General features: G+C 47.6%; 1 protein-coding gene across 2 annotated transcripts in view; it reads left to right on the top strand.

Annotated features, from left to right (window-relative positions):
- TOX2 (TOX high mobility group box family member 2) overlaps positions 1–16,010 on the top strand; it is a 174,494-nt gene that overhangs the window by 71,772 nt on the left and 86,712 nt on the right. The gene's annotated exons all lie outside the window — the stretch shown is intronic.

The raw sequence follows: 16,010 nt of genomic DNA, 5'->3' as shown, positions 1-16,010 counted from the left end.
GCTCCCTGACAGCAGCTTTGTCTCAGCCCCTTGTCTGGTGTTTGATCCTAAGGAAGTTCTGTTCAGCCCAGGGGAGAAGCCCCAGGGAGAGCTCAGAGCCCTGCCAGGGCTTCAGGGGCTCCAGGAGAACTGCAGAGGGACTGGGGACGAGGGATGGAGGGACAGGACACAGGGAACGGCTTCACACTGCCACAGGGCAGGGATGGATGGGATACTGGGGAGAAATTGTTCCTTCTGAGGCCCTGGCACAGGGTGCCCAGAGCATCTGTGGCTGCCCCTGGATCCCTGGCAGTGCCCAAGGCCAGGCTGGACAGGGCTTGGAGCAGCCTGGGACAGTGTAAGGTGTCCCTGCCATGGCAGGGGGGGGATGGGATGAGGTTTAAAATCTCTTCCAACCCAAACCATTCTGGATTTCTGCAGTTTCTCATAGCAGGAGTGTGGTAAAGCCAGGATCAGGATCCTCCTGCCTTGTGACAGTGTTCACAGGGCTTCTTGGATGAGGGAAGAGACAAGGATCTGACTCCATGTTTCAGAAGGCTGATTTATTATTTTATTATATATATTACATTAAAACTATACTAAAAGAATAGAAGAAACGATTTCATCAGAAGGCTAGCTAAGAATAGAAAAAGAAAGAATGATAACAAAGGTTTGTGGCTTGGCTCTCTGTCCGAGCCAGCTGACTGTGATTGGCCATTAATTAGAAACATCCTCCATGGGCCAATCACAGATGCACCTGTTGCATCCCACAGCAGCAGATAATCATTGTTTACATTTTGTTCCTGAGGCCTCTTAGCTTCTCAGGAGGTAAAATCCTAAGGAAAGGATTTTTCATAAAAGATGTCTGCGACACTGCCTCTCCTTCATTATTCCCTGCCTAGCTGCCAGCTTGAGGGGAAGGAGAAACAAAACCCCACACCCAAACCTGTGTAAAACCCCCGCAAAACACCATCCACAACATATGGAAGCCAGGTGCCCTCTTCCTTCCCCTGATCCTCCTTGTTGGGATGGCTTTTGTGCCATGCAGCAGCTCTTGTCATCCCAGAGGGGTTGGACTCAGCTGAGGACAAAATGCAGAAATAAAAGAGCCTAAAACATAATGAGAGCACTGACAGCTCACAGCAGCACAACCTGCTTGGGGAAAAGAATTCCTCTTGTTCCATCAAATAGGAGGGACATTTGACCCCAGAAGTGAGTCAAATGTGAAATGTAATTCAACCTCCAGCAGAGGCCAGGGTATAAATGCGAGCTGACATCTGATCAAACCATCATGGACATTTGACCCTCGAGATGAGTGAGGTATCTCTTGTGTCTTGTGGAGTCAGCAGAGCATCATTCCTCACTCCTGTCAATTTTCCTTCTTTCTTTCCCACCCTCCCTCCCCACACAAAGGCAAGGAATTAAGTAATGTGAAAAATCCCAAGGAATACACAGGTATGAAGTGCTCTGAAAGATCAGTAAAAATGAAACAGTGCTGGCAAAAGAAATAAAAACACCTGCAAAATCAGTGGGAAAATATATTTATTAAGGTCATGGTGATAAGAACAGTGACACCAGGAAAGGGAAACGTTGAGGAATGAGGTTGGTTTTAATTGGCATTGTGACTCTTGCACTTGCAGGAGGAGTCCATAGGTGCTCTAAAAACATGAATTAACTCTGCCTGGGAATCCCCTATGAGAAGGTACCATCATCCCATATGCTGGGTGAAGAAATGCAGGAGCTGCCTTGTCAGGGAGCTGGGAATGATGTGATGGGGTTGTGGGGACTGCCAGACCCTGGCATGGTCTTGGGGACCACTGTTCCCTGGCTTTGGGATGTGACTTGTACCTGCTCAGTGTGTGCCTGCTCAGTGAATTATGGAAAGCCTTAAGGGGGGTGTTTCTGCATTCTCCCTCCCTCATGAACATCTCTGGCTGCTAGCAGGGCAACAGGCAGCTTGAAGGAGGAAAGAGCTGATTATTTATCACTGGGAAGTTTGGATCCTGTGCTCTGCCTAATCCCAGGAGATTTCAGTGCATGGCTTATTCCAGCTGAGCAACCAGCCCATTGTTGTTTGTCCCAACAAGTTAATTTGTGTGACTCCTGATGGAAAGGCTGTTCAACACCACTGTGGTTTGTTCAGGCCAGGGAGAATGTAAAAGCAGCTCTTTGCTTTTGGAAGTGAGGGCACAGACAGGACCCACTGCTATGAAGTGTTGAAAATTTGAGAGTTCAGTTGAAAATAGAAGAGTTAAATTGACAAAGTTCTCCTAAAGCTGTTCCTGTGTGTTGCTCCTGCTGCCCATCTGTGTGTCAAAAATGTCAGGTGTTGGCTGCCAGGTCTGCACAGCAGCACTGAGCAGTCTGGGGCAGTGGAAGTTGTCCATGCCCATGGTGGGGGTGTGGAACTCAGTGGTCTTTGGGTCTAACCCAAACCATTCCAGGATTCTGCAGCTGGAAAATGAGGATGCCTGGAGAAGTTGTGGCTGCCCCGGATCACTGGAAGTGGCCAAGGCCAGGTTGGAGGGGATACCTCAGGTTTAGCTTTTATATTTTTCAGATTCTGTGCTGCTTTAGTGTGTGGGTCTGGGCTTCATATGAGGGGATGGTGAGCTCTGTGCACAGAGCAGGGAGACAAAACAATTCCTGCTCCAGCTGGGCACCAAGGACAAATGATCCAAATCTCAGCCCAAGAGCACAAACACCGTGGGCTGAAGAGAGAAAAACAAGCAGGGTGGGACTGCCTGGGCTAAAGCTGGAATGGGACAATGAACTGCAAGGTGCAAATGGAGCAGAACTGATCACAGTGACAGACCCCGTGCCCGCTCGTGCATTTTGGGGCCATTTTGGTTCATCTTGGGTGCAGCCCTGGCTGGGCTCTTGTGCTGCCCAAGGTGGAGCCATTGAGGCCTTTTGATAAATCCCTGCTTTAGCTCTGTCCAGCCTCTGCTCTAGGGAAGCCTGCACAAGGTGTCAGATGGGGCCTGGAGCAACGTGGGACAGTGGAAGGTGTCCCTGCCCGTGGAAGGGGTGGAATGGGATGAGCTTTAAGGTCCTTTCCCATCCACCCATTCTGGGAATCTATGACAGAAAAAGGCAGGATTTCATCCAAGCCTGGTGAGACACCTGCTGTAGGTGACATCCAGTGTCTCACCTGATGTGTAGAGCAGCACAAGGGACTTTAATATGGGCTCTGGGCATTAGGGTGAGACTGAGTAACTCCTGGATGGGCTGCTCACACTTACACTGCCAAGAAAGCAAATCCATGAGCAGGGGTGTGTTTCTGGGGGCTGTGGATGTGATGGTGCTCACAGGGGTCTTAGGTTGAGGGAAGAGACAAGGATCTGACTCCATGTTTCAGAAGGCTGATTTATTATTTTATGACAATATTAAATTAAAACTATACTAAAAGAATAGAAGAAAGGATTTCATCACAACGCTAGCTAAGAACAGAAAAAGAAGGAATGATAACAAAGGTTTGTGGTTCAGGCTCTCTATCTGAGCCAGCTGACTGTGATTGCCATTAATTACAAACAACCACATGAGACCAATCACAGATGCACCTGTTGCATTCCACAGCAGCAGATAATCATTGTTTACATTTTGTTCCTGAGGCCTCACAGCTTCTCAGGAGGAAAAATCCTAAGGAAACGATTTTTCATAAAAGATGTCTGTGACATACAGATATGTGTAAAACAGAAGGTGGATTTTCCCTGGCTGTGTGTGACTCAGGACAGGGCACAGGGGCTTTGCTGACACCCTGAGGGAGATGCAGCTGTGAGAGATGACATTTATCATGAGCACAGACATCCGCAGCATCTGTCTGCTGCCCTGCTCCAGGATGAACCTGAGTGTGGGGTGAGCCAGGGCCGCCCCTTCCCACCCACGTGGGATCCATCTCCAGGTGTCCCCCTGTGCCTGCACGTGGATAAATCAACATTTATCTCCTGTATCTATTGCCCTTTATCTCCCTGCCTCCGTATATCTCCACACTGGGGCCTGTATTAGCCATAATAGATACAGTGAGTCACTGATCTGGTGGGTCAAATGGTCAGGGCTCTTTGATCAGCCGTCAGGATCCATTACCACCAGGGCCTCTGCTGGGGCTGGAATTACAACTTGCATTTGACTCATTTCTGGGGTCAAAACGTCCCTCTTATTTGATCGAATGACAGAAATTGTATAATTTGTATATATCCCTGAGCCATATGTGCTCTGAGTGCCACCCTAATGTGTTTTATAAAGGCACAGCTGTCTTGGTGACTTATTTAAAATGGGATTTTGAAGTAGTGTTCTTGCCATTTAATGTCCTCATTCAGGGTTACACAAGGTTTATCAAATAATAAATAACATTTAGAACATTGCTTTTAACATAACAATGGCTTTGCTGCTTATAAGGAACTGGGAGGTCCAATAAAGCTTTGTTTGGTAAATAAGTGATAATGCAGAAAGCAAAGATAGGATAATTAGAAATTAATGATGTGTGGGAAGCTATGGATACCTTCCTCATGTTCTGCTAACGCTCCAGACGAGACAGAGCTCCTCTTGGCAGCCTCTGCTATAAAACATGCCTTCAAACCTTGTCATAATACTGGCAGGCATGTTGTTCCCACCAGTCTTGACTGAATCACAGCAAAATGTCAACACTTGATAAAATAAACCTGGGGCTGGGGCAGACCCACGTGAGTGCAGGGGTTCCCCATCCCTGCTGGGGACCAGGGAGGCAGAGCACAGTGACTGAGGTGGCCCTGGAGCCCTGGGCAGAGTGAGGGTAACTGGGTGTTCCTAATGAAGGTGGGGGTCACCCTGCCCTCATTCTTGCTCCTCCCTCCAGGGCAGGTGCTAGAACCAAGGTGGTTTCCAATCCATCAGTGGTGGGGCTGCTCTCCCACTGACAGCAGCTTGCAATTGCTCAGGTGTGAGATGTCCTTAGAGCAGTTGGTCCCTGGCCTACCAGATCTGTGAATTTGGAGGAGCTTCCAGCACTTTGTTTGTCCCATGAAGTGCAGCAGGCTGCTCGTGGTCACCACAGCCACTGCCTCAAACCTGGGATGGCTTGGGAAGAAAGGCAGGAAGAGCCTGGGAGATCATTAAACTTGGCTGAGCAGTTCCTTAGGGTGTCCTTCTCTTGAGTCTTGTAGAAAAGTCTGCACAGAAAATCAGAGTCTTTGGTGAGGTTATTCTTTGTGCCATTTCCACTCAAGTCCCTTAATAAACTTTGGTGTTTCTAATTAATCCTTTGCACATGAAGAAACTTGTTTTAGCGTTCATAGATTCACAGAATGGATTAGGATGGAAGGCACCCTTGAAACTCATCTAATTCAAGCCCTCTGCAAGGAACAGGGACACCCCAGTGAGATCAGGTTGCTCAGGGCGCTGTCCAAGCTGGCCTTGGGTGTTTCCAGGGATGGGACATCCACAATGAGCAATCTGTGCCAGTGTTTCACCACCCTCTGAGTGGATAATTGAGGAGGAAGGGTTTGGGGGCTCCATATTCTGTTGATTTTGTCTTGATCTGTTGATCACAGGAACAGATGATATCAGAGGTTGGTCAGTGTTAAAGGAAGTCACATGTAAGTGAGGGGTTAAAATAAGGGCCAACAAGGCCTCCTTTTTTAAGGCATGGAGAGCTCTGGTGCTCCTCAGTCTCCAGATGCCTTGTGCTCTTTGGACTTTACTCTCTTGTGCCCGTGCAGAATGTCGGTCTCTTCCAATCAGCAGATAATCTGTATTTTTGAAGTGTGGAATTGGCCCCATCAGGGGCAGAACACACCTGAAAGTAAATAACTGCTGGCTCCCCACTCCCTCGACAAGGATACATTGCAAATACTGCAGGAACATACAGATATAGGAGTATAAAAGACCCCTGGTGAAGGGAAGAGAGAGGTTTGTATAGACTCAGAGTTGAAAGAGGATTACACAGAGTTTGGGAGTGTGCACTGCAGGCCCCCATGCTAAGATACAGATTTTTGCTCTCTCCCTGCTGTTCTTTGAGTAATACTGTATAATTTCATATGTTGTGCTGGAGAAGAAAAAAAAAATAGAGGGGAGACATTGATAGATCCTAAATGCCTTTCTCAGCAGACAATTCAGGAAGAATCTCATGTGCTATTTTAGAATGAACAATAGAGTGTTACATGTCATTTATTATAATCAGCAGCTAATGGAAACCCTTCCAGGAGGGGCTTGAGATTGAGCACAACTACAGCTGATGATCCAGGCTTGTGAATTTTGCATGAACTCCTGTGTGACAGCGAAATGTTTGAAAGGTACAGTCAGGAAGTGATTCCTGTAGCTTAGTCATAGCAAGAGGAGGCTTTACTGCTGGTTCAAGGCTGGGTATAGTGTTTAAATAAAATAATAATAAAAAATCCCTTTGTATTACAAGCAGAGTGAACATCATCTTCAATCCTTGGTCTCAAGGGACTCCTGAGTTTTTAGCAATAGAGTGTTTGAAAAACAGCCACCAAAAGAGTGAAAAACTAATACAGTTGAGCCAGTCCTAGACCAAAATGGATGGTCTCTGATTCTACTGCACTCACTCTGGGGATAAAGGGAAAAAGAAATAGCATCTCAAACAGCTGAGGACACCTGTCAGGTGGCACAAAGCACCTGGTGGGGATAGGAAACACTGAAAGTGTTGTGGTGGCTGAATTTCATGTGCAGATATTACATCAAGAGATTGCTGAGAGGTTTAGGTTTAGGGCCAAAGGCAGGAGGGGGAAGGAGATCCTCAAGTGCACTGGAGGGCATACGCCACACTTGACAGCCTCAGGGCTGGCCACAGCATCCACCACTCTCCAAAGTCCCCTGGAGACCATAGCCAGTTTTGGCCACCCCAGCAGCTGCCTTTCCATGTCTTATCTGTGTCTTTCCAAGGTTTTCTGGGCTATGAATCCCCTCAGAGAATGTTTTTGATCCAAAAAAGAGTGTCTGTATTAAGCAGCACATCTGGCTGTAGCCCTTGTTCTGTGAGATGTGGAATCAAAAACATGCCTGAGGAGCTTCAGCCAGAGATGGGATTTCTTTTGCAGTGAAACGGTCTGTAAACAGTGAAACATTTAAAAACTAATAATAAAAATCCAGACTGTGCAGGAGATTGGCCCAGGGCTGGATGCAGCAGAGCTGGGGAGGTGGTGGGAACCCAGGGGCTTGGGAGGTGATGGGAGCCTGGGGTGGCAGAGAAGGAGCAGCAGGACCATGTCCATCCCCCTGAGAAACTGCTACATCTTGATCTGAAGGGTTCCACATAGAAAATACTGGAACCAAGATGAGTTCTGATAGAGGATTGGACATGAGTGGTTCTTAGTGCTGAAATTCCACCATGTCCACCAGTGGGGCTGCAGGAAAGGTATAACCCAGATCCTAGGAATGCCCCCTGTGCTGGAGGGTGAAGGAGATGGAGTGACTGGGAGCACAGAGCACCTTGGGGCACAGCTGAGGTCCAGTCAGACTGAACAGGATCTGCTGGAGTGCAGGGTGGCTCCTGTGGCATGAGGACACGTGGCCTGGCTGTCCAGCAATGCTGCTGGGCTTGTAAAGCCAATGGCTCCTAAAAGAGCAGCAGATGATAGAGGAAGGTGATGTGCTTTAGGCAAGAAAGTGCCACTTTATCAAGGATTTCCCATGTGCTTTTACTGCTATAAAGGGACTGCCCATGGTGTAAAGAGGGCCAGTGTCCTTGATGGTCAGCATGGCCCAGGGCAAGGTGACACCTGCATGGGGGACAGCCTGGAGCAGCTCTGGAGAGAGCAGTCCCCCTTTAAAGCACAGCTCTCAGGCTGATATGGTGCTTATGTGTGCTTTAAACACTCAGCAGGGCTACTCCTGCTGCTCCTGGGCTGGCCTGGAGTGGTGGCAGCCAAAGGCAATCCCAGAGCTTTCATCCACAAGCTGTTTGTGCCTTGGGATCCTGCAGCTCCTTGTGCTGAGCTGATTCCTCGGTGTGTGTCCCGAATTCCTGCTGTGACAGCGTGACAGGGAGCCCTGTGCCTGCCAGGGACGGGTGCTGAGCTCTCACAGTGCAGCCCCAGTGCCCTCAGGGAGCTGTGATGAGCAAGGGTTTCCTCCCGTGTGTTGGGGAAGATGAAACAGGAAAGCCTTATCAATAAGATTGCCTGGCAAAAGATTTTGAGAATATGGAAACTATAAGTGAGATTGAAATGAAAGCAAGCTTTGAGATACCTCAGTTACTGAACAACTGGAAAACAATGGCATGGCCAGCTGAAGGTGATCCCCTTTTGATGTTGTTGATGGAACAACACCCTCTGCTTGCAGACAGGCCCAAGGGTCAGAGCAGACCCTGCAGCTTGGCAGAAGGGGCCCAAAGAGGAGGTTTTATGGTTTAAAATGTAACCCAGTATGGTAATGTAATGATTCTTATAGGCTGTATGTAAATGCTGTAGGATTTGTATATTGTACTAGATTGGTTGGTGAGAATCAGAATATTCAACACAGAAGAGGATTCATGGTATTGTAACGGGAACCTCACTCTCTTACCCTCTTTACTCTTTCATCCTCTCTCTTTTACTCTTTCTCTCTCATCCTCTTCACCACTCTCTTGCCTTCTCTCTCTCTCTCCCTCTCTCCTCTCTGGGGCCTGCTCTGGGCTGTGTCTGGCAGCTCCCAGCAGGGCCCTGCTCCCAGACCCTTTGCAATAAACCCCAAGTTCCAGACCTGGCTGCAGAGATCTCTCATGTCCGTCTGTCCTGACCCCATTGCTCCTACACCCGTGTCCTGTTGGGGGGCTGGGTTTGGCTCCTGCACAGGGTGGTTGGCTTCTCTAATGGACCTCTGGGGAGCTGCTCTGGAAAACTCTGTTTATTTGTGGAAATGCAGCTCTGTGGGCTGCAGCAATGTGGAAGAAAAAACCCAGCCCATTGCTCTTGGGATTTCCTTTCCCAACTGATTGATTACTTCTTCCCTCCTCATCAGAGACCCATCCCCAGCTGCTGTTTGGATCTGCTGTCACAACACAGTGATTAACTGAGGAGCCACTCACTTCCAGCAGGAAAATGTTATTTTCCACTTCAGCATTTGGATGAAGGCCTGGGCAGAGAGGAAAGCCCCTCTGACAGAGTGAGCCCTTCTCTGTGTGCCAGCTCTGGGGCTGCCCTGGGCACATGCAAGGTTGGGCTCCATTCCAGCCCCACGAGGGCAGGACCATCAGCAGAACATCTGTACCCAAAAGAGAGTGACCAGGAGCGCTAGGACAGTGATTGTCCCCTGTGCTGGCACTGCTGGGGCACCTTGAGTGCTGTGCCCTGTTCTGGGCCCCTCATGAGAAAGGCATTGAGGGGCTGGAGTGTCCAGAGATGGGAACAGAGCTGGGAAGGGTCTGCAGCACCAGGAGGGGCTGAGAGAGCTGGGAAAGGGGCTCAGCCTGGAGAAAAGGAGGCTCAGGGGGGATCTTGTGGCTCTGCACAGCTCCTGACAGAAGGGGACAGCTGGGGGTTGGGCTCTGCTCCCAGGCAAATACCAATAGAACAAGAGGAAATGGCCTCATACTGTGCCATGGGAGCTTTAGAGTGGATATCAGGAGGAATTTCTTCACTCAAAGAGTGGTCAGACATTGTCAGGGGCTGCCCAGGGAGGTTTGGAGTCCCCATCCCTGGAGGTGTCCAAGGAACACCTCGCTGTGGCACTCAGTGCTCTGGGATTGGGACAAGGTGGCCATCGGTCAAAGGCTGGACTTGATGATACTGGCTAAATTCAGGCTTTTCCTCCCTGAGGGATTCCATGATGTCAGAGCTCTGCAGGCCCTGGAGGATGATGAGGGCTGTGGATCCCAAGTGCAGCCATCCAGCTCCTTCTGCTCAGAGGCAGGCTCTGTTCACTCCAACCTCCCCTTGTTTATGAGGCTGGGTAGAGCAGGGGAGCTGAGCTGGCTGGGGAGAGAATGCCACCAGTCCTTGTGCTCCTGCTCCTTTGGGATGAGGCTCAGATCTTCCCTCTCAGGTGACACACCAGGCCAGGCTGGTCAGAATCATGGTGGAAACCAAAAATCAGGGCAGAGCAGGGGACCCGAGCTGGCTGGGGAGAGAATGCCACCAGTCCTTGTGCTCCTGCTCCTCTGGGGAATGTTGTATTGCACTCAATAGTTATTTAGTTTGCACTGGGTGTTTGGGGAAGGCTGGGATCTTCCCTCTCAGATGACACACCAGGCCAGGCTGGTCAGAGCCATGGTGGGAACCAAAACCCAGGGACAGGAGACCCGAGCTGGCTGAGGAGAGAATGCCACCAGTCCTTGTGCTCCTGCTCCTTTGGGAGGAGGCTTAGATCTTCCCTCTCAGGTGACACACCGGGCCAGGCTGGTCGGAGCCATGGTGGGAACCAAAAACCAGGGTAGGCAGCTTCCCCAGGGAGCTGAGCTGTGACACAGGACCCAGCTGAAGGGTGGTGGTCACAGCAGCTCCACGAGCTCCATGTTTGGCCCGTGTTCCATCACCTGTTTGGGCAGTTCTGCCAAGAGCTGTGCTGGGTCTCACCCATCACTGCCACCACCATCAGCCAGCCTGAATTAAACTTATCTCAGAGCAGCAAATCCATCAGCTGCCATCAAGAGTGCTGGGTGTGAGGCTGTCTAGCTCAGGTCTGTACATCTGTGTACACCGTAAAGGGCAAAATATGACTTGGCTTTTATTACTTTAATTAAAACATGAGTGAAGAGTATGAGATTCATATTAAATTGTATTTTCCTGGCTGGTGTGGGAAGGAGCTAACTGATCTGATTACCATGAAGATTACAAACTATCAAAGTGAAAAAGAGCTTTTTGCAAGTATTTCATATTAAACCTTCAAACATAACACTTTAAGAATAATTATAGTTGTATTACTGGAAAATGATTCATGAATTCTGAATAAATATAAGGCCCTTAAAGGGAAATGTTCCAAGACCACAGTTTTCATTCCAATCTGATGAAATTTAGTATCATTTTGCAGCTGTAGAATAGAATGAAAAAAAATATGTACATAGACTGTATTGAATATATGTCAGACTAAACTAATGAGATTTTTTACATCAACTCTGAGCACGAAGGCAGACAAATGGAATAGCCATCCTCATTTTCTATAATAGAAAGCACCAAAAGGGAAGGCATAAAGGATCTTACTGCTCACAAGTCTTTATTCCACCCTTGATTGTTAAATAATATATTTTAAGTTCTCATATCTCGCCCGCAGAATGTTTGAACTGACACTAATGGGTATGTAAGAGAAAAGAGTGAGCTCTAAGAAAAAAAAAAAGTGAGGAAAGGCTAGGATTGGGAATTTTATCAGTATTCCCAGTGGGCTGTAATAAAGATACTTTTCACACAATACAGTGAATGTTTACAGCAGACAGTTTAGTTTCCTTCCAACAATTATGAGAGAAATTGAATCTCAGGAAATGTTAGTTTTGGCTAAAATTAGACATAACAATAAAGATACCCCTGAAAGTTTATTAAGGAGGGAAAAAAAAAAAGAAAAGAAAGCCATCAGTCTCTGGAAGACAATTTAGCAAATTTATTTTAAGAATTCCAGATGACTTCTAAACAAAACCACACACCTACGTGGTGCTGAGGGCTCAGGCTCCCCATGGGAGCTGCTTTTCTCCTGAGGAGCTTTCTTTCCCAGGCTTCATGAATTCCTGGTGCATTTTGGAAGCAAACATCCAAAAGGTGCTTGTTTCCAGGCTGGATCCAGCTGCAGGACAATGCCCATCACTCCTGCAAGCAGATGGGGCAACAGGTCACATTTTTGGGTACAAACCAGGGAACACACACTGGTATTGAGAGCAAGTTACTGAATGCACTTGAATGCAACTTTAGGAAGGATCTTACTAGGATCTCCACAGAGATGCTGGAGATCCAAAAAAAAATTTAAAAATAAAAAAAAGAAAGATGTTCTCTAAAGTGCAGAAAACTCTGGAGTGCTGTGAGCAGCTCATGTGATGGTGTTTAATTTTTGAAACACAGCAAGTGGATCATGCAGTGGAATTCTGCCTGTCCTGATTTCCAGACTTCTGCATGGAGGAGTGCTGCCATATCCCTGTTAGAGACACCTGCTTTCCTCCCCTTTTGTCCATGTAATTCTTGATTTTTGACTTCTTTCTCATTCTGTTTCAGTCTGGAAAGAGATTCCTGTTATTTGATATCAAGAATAGGGATGGGAGGAGAAGTGGTGAAAGCTGATGCAGCTCAGCTTGCAGACAATGTGTCCCATTTTGGCTGTGTTTGGGGTCAGACTGGGCTGATGCTTTTTGGTAACACCAAGTGGGACTCGAGGTGCCCAGTTTGGTGCTAGAATTGGCAGTAGAAGCACTTGGCTCTGAGTCATCCCAGGTTTGTGGAAATATCTAGGCCTTGTGTGGGCTTGGATTTGACAGATAGCAGCTGCAGCCTTTGAGTACACTGGGAAAATGTGAATTTTTACCATGGGATTGATGTTTTGGCTCTGTTATGTGCAGCCGTGTTTTGCTCAGAGCCTCCCCTTCCTCTCCATCAGCATCTCTCCCTCTCATTTTGACTCTTCCACTTTTTCCCAGGTTTTTAGATCAGTTCAGGTTCCTGGTGTTTCTAAACCAGTGAAAATAACAGAAACCCCTCTTCAGCTGCTCAATGAATGGAGAGTGTCAGGTGGTTTGGCCTCTGGAGAGCTGGGGCTGGGTTTCTCCTCTGCCCTCATGCCTTGTGTGTTTGGTTGGGTGCTGTGATGAGGGTAGGGCTGGTGTGGATGTGAGCCCTCTTGCACCTTCTTTTCCTCTGCACAGCCATTGCCTGTGTGCACAAATGTTGTCCATGGCCTCTGGGTCTGCCAGTGCCAGCACTGGAGCTGGTCCCTGATGCAGACTCCTGGCTGTGTGCAGCAGATTGATGCCCTGGCTGTCCTCCTAGATGGACAGTTGTCCTTACTTTAGGGAAGCATTGCTATTTTGGTTATTAATGTGGTGGTTTTCCTTTTTGCCTTCCTCCTGAAAGGATGGTTCCTACTCTCACTGCTCATTTTGTCCAAGTTGTTTAATGCTTCAGAAGGAATTTGATGAGTGTCTGATTGAGGGCATAGATGAGCCTCTCCCAGCCATGTGTGTGTTCCTGCCTTTTTTTAGATACCATATATAAGCCTGGCTTTATTAAAGAAAAAAAAAAAAAAGTTGTTAAAATTGTTAAAGATAAAATCTGTTTGTTTCCCAAAATTCACATATTGGAGGCTTAAGGCTGAGATTTTCACACCTACTCTGGGGATTTGGATACTTGGCCATGCACCACGTTCTCACAGTTCTGTCACGAGTCTCTTGGTGCTTCCTGCTTTCCCTAACAGCCCCAGCACCTTTGTGCTCCTGTGACATGACAGCTTCTGCTTTGGGTAAGGGAGGAAAAAGAACAAAATTCTTGGAGCTACGGTTGTGAAGGAAGAGTCATAATTGTGGCTCTCAGCAAATGCAGAGGAGGTGCAGAGAGATCCTGTGTGATTATCATGGAATGCTTTGGGTGGGAAAGGACCTTGAAGTTCACCTTGAAGTTCCACCCCCTGCCATGGCAGGGACACCTTCCACTGTCCCAGGGCGCTCCCAGCCCTGTCCAGCCTGGCCTTGGGCACTGCCAGGGATCCAGGGGCAGCCACAGCTGCTCTGACCTTGACATCACATGGACTGGGAGTACTGGGAACACTGGGAGTACAGAGGTTGGGCTTGATGGTTTTGGAGGTCTTTTCCAACCTCAGTGATTCTGTTGCTAAGTTGTGCATATTTAGGATCTGCACAGAGTGAGACATCCCAGCCCCATGGTCAATCTGTCACAGACCTCCCTTGGCCAACTGTGGTGGTGTTCACAGGGGTCCGAGGATGAGGGAAGAGACGAGGATCTGACTCCATGTTTTAGAAGGCTGGTTTATTATTTTATGATATATATTATATTAAAACTGTACTAAAATAATAGAAGAAAGGATTTCATCAGAAGGCTAGCAAGGAAAGGCAAAGAATGGAATCATAATAAAATCTTGTGACTGACTAGACAGTCCAAAACAGTTGGACTGTGATTGGCCATTAATTAAAAACAACCACATGAGACCAATCACAGATGCACCTGTTGTATTCCACAGCAGCAGATAATCAATGTTTACATTTTGTTCCTGAGGCCTCTCAGCTTCTCTAATTCTAAAGAAAGGATTTTTCATAAAATATGTCTGTGACAGCCAACCATACCCTGTCACTGCCACTGGAATTGGGTCCATGTTGTGTCTGTCCCACCTCAGGGTTTGCTTTGGCAGAGCTGACTCAGGAGTGTTTGCCTTTGGCACATGTCCCCAGAGCCAGGTTTGGGGGCTGAGGGTCTTTGGGATAACGTGGGAAGCTGATTTATCACCCTGCTAATTTATCACCCTGCTGATTTCAGTTCATTTCCTTTCCCCATTTTGGCAACTTCCTGGCAGGCTGAAATGTTTGGCAGTGGATGGGTGGGTGAAGAATTTCAAGCTGTTCCTGGGGGTAAAGAGTACAGAAGTGAGTGAAGAAGGTGGCGTTTTACAAAGCTGTGGTACATTCTTAATTTCAATAAAATAAATGTTAAAATAAAAAGGTAAGCAGCACCTCAGCTGCTGAGGCGACAGCCACTTAAGAAGCGCTGAATAAATACATAAAACATATTTGCTGAAGGCATTTGTTGTTGGAAGTTTAAACATTAAACATGCCTTCTTCTCTGATACCATAATAAAGCAGGGATGTTCCAAGAGCCATTAGTGGTGCTCTGACTGCAGCTTTACATCTTCACTCGTGTACCAGAGAACCTGCACTGCATCAGCAATGCCTCACTGAGCTTTGCCCCCAGAAGGGAGGGATTTCAGTGTGGGTTTGGGGTTATTTTGTGGTGCATTTCCCTTTTCCTATCCATGGATGTGGATGTTTTGGTATTGTTTCCCTTGTAAAGTGCTGGGGCAGGTCCAGGGGAAGGCAGCAGCTCTGCCTTTGTCCCTCTGTCCCCAGGCTCACTAAGTGCTGGCTGGGGGCCTGATGAGACAAATAAACAGGTTTGTGTATTTAGGTTTTTAAATTACAGGCTAAGGAGGAACACAGATACTCAATCCATTAAGAAATAACTAGGTGGGTGATTCAGTACCATTTGTGTAAATGGCACTAACTCTGGTCTGCCTGCACAATTTATTAATACTTCACGGGATGAAAAAAAAAATTATTTTAATCTCATAATGGATGATGAGCTGTGAAATTGCTTCTGCAGCAGCTGGGCACCCTGGGGGAGGTGCTAGATTGCACCACATTATGCAAGCCATCCCCACATCCCTGCCTTCCTTCCTCGTGCTAATCACACACATCAGATCTGGCTGGTGGCAAGGAGGGGGGCACTGCTTCTGCTGGGCTTTATTACTTTTTGATTTTTTTAATATATACATTACCTTTTTTATTTTTTAATATCTACAGTTTTCTTGTCAATTTGCTTTGGTGTTCCAAGCCTGGCTTGGGAAGGGTGAGGGCTCAAATCTGAGTGGGTTTGTGATGATGCTTTGTACTTCAAAGGTGTTTGCAACAAGAAATAACAAGAAATTTAGCCAAAGTACCAGGTCTGGCCCTGTTAATGAAGATTCCATCTGGCTGATACCCACACTGTGAAGGAAAGGGTACCAAGAGCTGTTACTGCCCTTTGCTCTGCTGATATGACTGGGACCATGAGCAGGACCAACATGCCAAGTGCTATGGAGTTCCCACACTAAAAACAGAGCCTGGGCTTAAGGACTTTGGTTCTGTGTGGGAAGATGGAGCAAAGCAAGGGGTAGAGTGGGACATTTAGGAAAACTTTGCAATTGTCCCTTTAGCTGCAGCACTGGTGATGTGTTCTTGGTGGTGGCTCTGGTGCCTTGCCCACATCACTTCTGGTGTGCCCTGGGTGGTGAGGGCCATGCAGGGCTTCTTTGGAAGAAAATGTCTCTTTGCTGATGAGAGACAAAAACCCAAACTGGGTGTATTTGGGAGGGTTGCAGATGGGTTGTGTTGCCCACAACACCCCTGAGCAGGGCATGGCTGTGAGTGCCACGTGCCATGTGGG

The sequence above is a fragment of the Zonotrichia albicollis genome, chromosome 17 (genome assembly GCF_047830755.1).
Source record: "Zonotrichia albicollis isolate bZonAlb1 chromosome 17, bZonAlb1.hap1, whole genome shotgun sequence".
Taxonomy (NCBI): domain Eukaryota; kingdom Metazoa; phylum Chordata; class Aves; order Passeriformes; family Passerellidae; genus Zonotrichia; species Zonotrichia albicollis.
The sequence above is the reverse complement of the archived record's forward strand: the minus strand, read 5'-3'. Positions and strand labels throughout refer to the sequence as shown.